Here is a 2,392-nt window from a genome sequence, read left to right on the forward strand (position 1 = left end):
AGCTGCCCCGCCCGGTTACCTGAGCGGCCCCGGAGACTCTCCGCGGGGCGCCACCTCCGGGAAGAGACCGGTCCCTCCAAGGGCCGTCCGCGGATCGAGTCCCGAAAGGGAGAGAAGCGCCGAGAAACTCACGTGGCGGCCGGGCGCGGCGGCTCCGGCCTGTAATCCCAGCACGCTGGGGGGCCGAGGCGAGGGGACTGCCGGAGCCCGCGGGTTCGAGACCAGCCCGGGCAACTTGGCGAGACCCCAGCTCTCCGATACATCAGAAATCAGCCAGGTGTAGATCCGGCGACTTGGAAGGATGGCCGGCGCCCAGCGGGTCGAGGCTGCGGCGGCCGGGCGGCGGAGTGAGGCTCCAACTCGAGAAAAAAGAAAAAAGAAAGAAACGCATGTGGCAGTTTGATCCTGTAACTCTGTCAGTTGAACCTGAAAACAAAAACCCAAACCTTGTATGCACAACCCGTTTGTGAATAAGCTAGGTGAGTCGACTTTAAAAAAGCCAGACTTGCATAGCGTATGTCTTTTTGATGTCACCTTTCCAGCAATTCATTGTTAGTGTATTTTCACACACCATGTATGGGTCCATGACAGACTGGGAAATTTAAAAACAAATCAAATTTGTCTTTTAACACAGAGTCTGAGAAGAACTGGTCTGAAGCACGCTCTGAGGTCTACATGGTGAGAACTAATGCGGCGTTGGAGGGGTCCCCAACCCCCGGGGCCAAGGATGAATACCACTCCCGCCTTTTAGGAACTGGGCCGCACAGAAGGTGAGCAGTGAGCTAGCAAGCAAAGCCTCTATTTGTGGCTGCTCCCCATCGTTAGCATTGCTGTCTGAGCTCCACCTCCTGTCAGATCAGCACTGAAAAGCCTGCTTCTGTTTCCAACATCCTATCTTTGTGAAGCAGGGTCTTCTGCAGTGATAGCAACCAATAAAAGAGTACAGAGTAACCGGGCTCGGTGGCTCAGCCTGTCATCCCGCGCCTTTGGGAGGCTGAGGTGAGTGGATTGCCTGAGCCCGTGGGTTCGAGACCCGCCTGGGCAGCGAGACCTCATCTCTACAATAAATCAAAAAATCAGCCGGGCGTGGTAGCGCATGCCTGTAATTCCGGCTACTTGGAAGGCTGAGGTGGAAGGATCGCCGGAGCCCAGCAGGCGAGGTTGCGGTGGCCGGAGCGGCCACTGCACTCCAGTCTGGGCGACAGAGTGAGACTCCAACTCAAAAAAAAAAAAAAAAAAAGAGTACAGAGTAGACTAGACATAAGCAACCCACTTTGGATGTCACTGTCTAGTTGCAGGAAACCATCCAGTTGCAGGAAACACTGTAGCCTCGAACTCCTGGGCTCAAGCTATCCTCCTTCCTTGGCTTCCTAAAGTGCTGGGATTAAAGTGCTGGAACAGTGAGATGGCAGTACTCCTGTATTCTAATATCCCCCTCCTTGACTAATCATCCATCCAGCATTAGAAATCTAAAATAGTGCAAGATATTTTGAAGTACAATCTGCATATAGGCAATGTATAAACAGATGCATTAGTCCAACTCAGCAGGGCAGAATTTAGACAGATTTCCACTGCTTGGCCAAAAGTCATTGAAAGGTTTATGGAGCAAAAGAATAGGTATAGTGTGAGCTCTAGAATAAATTATTTATATATCTTATATATATTTTTTAGTTGGAGTCTCACTCCATTGCCGAGGCTAGAGTGCCATGGCACACTCACAGCCACCCCAGCGTCGACCTGCTGGGTTCTGGTGATCCTTCTTCCTCAACCTCCCAAGTAGCTGGAACTAAGATGTGTGCTACTACGTCCAGCTAATTTTTTATTTATTGTAGAGACGAGGTCTCGCCAAGTTTCCCGGGCTGGTCTCAAACCCGCGGGCTCAGGCAATACACTCACCTCGGCCTCCCAAAGTACTGGGATTACAGGTGGAGTTACTGAGCCTGCCCATATTTTTTAAACATCCAGAACAAAGGCTCTTCCTTTGTATACAGTGATGGAGAGTTTCTAGATACATCAGGAATAATGCAAAATATCGTAGGGAGAAATATTGGATTAAAAACCGTAGATCAATTCCTGGTTCAACAAAAGGAAACAGTATACAATTTGAATATGATCATGAGGAAACATCAGACAAACCCTAAATTAAGGGACATTCTACAAAATGGCTAGCCTGCGTTCTTCAAAAATATCAGTGTCCCCAAAAGGGCAGTGTCAAGAAGGATAAGCAAAGGCTGAGGAGCTGTTGCTGATTAAAGGAGACTAAAGAGTCATGAAAACTCATTGTAACGTTCTATTCCAAACCGGAAAAAAATACTTGTATAAAGAATATTGTTGCGCCTTGGGAGGCTGAGGTGAGTGGATTGCCTGAGTCCGCGGGTTCGAGACCCGCCTG

The 2,392-nt window shown here is 49.7% G+C and overlaps 1 protein-coding gene across 1 annotated transcript in view; it reads right to left on the reverse strand.

The window, feature by feature from the left end:
• Positions 1–2,392, reverse strand: part of EPHX1 (epoxide hydrolase 1) — a 69,055-nt gene that overhangs the window by 43,534 nt on the left and 23,129 nt on the right. The window lies entirely within an intron of this gene.

This window comes from Carlito syrichta, unplaced genomic scaffold (assembly GCF_000164805.1).
Source record: "Carlito syrichta isolate Samal-C Ts95f unplaced genomic scaffold, Tarsius_syrichta-2.0.1 Scaffold309649, whole genome shotgun sequence".
In the NCBI taxonomy this organism is placed as follows: Eukaryota; Metazoa; Chordata; class Mammalia; order Primates; family Tarsiidae; genus Carlito; species Carlito syrichta.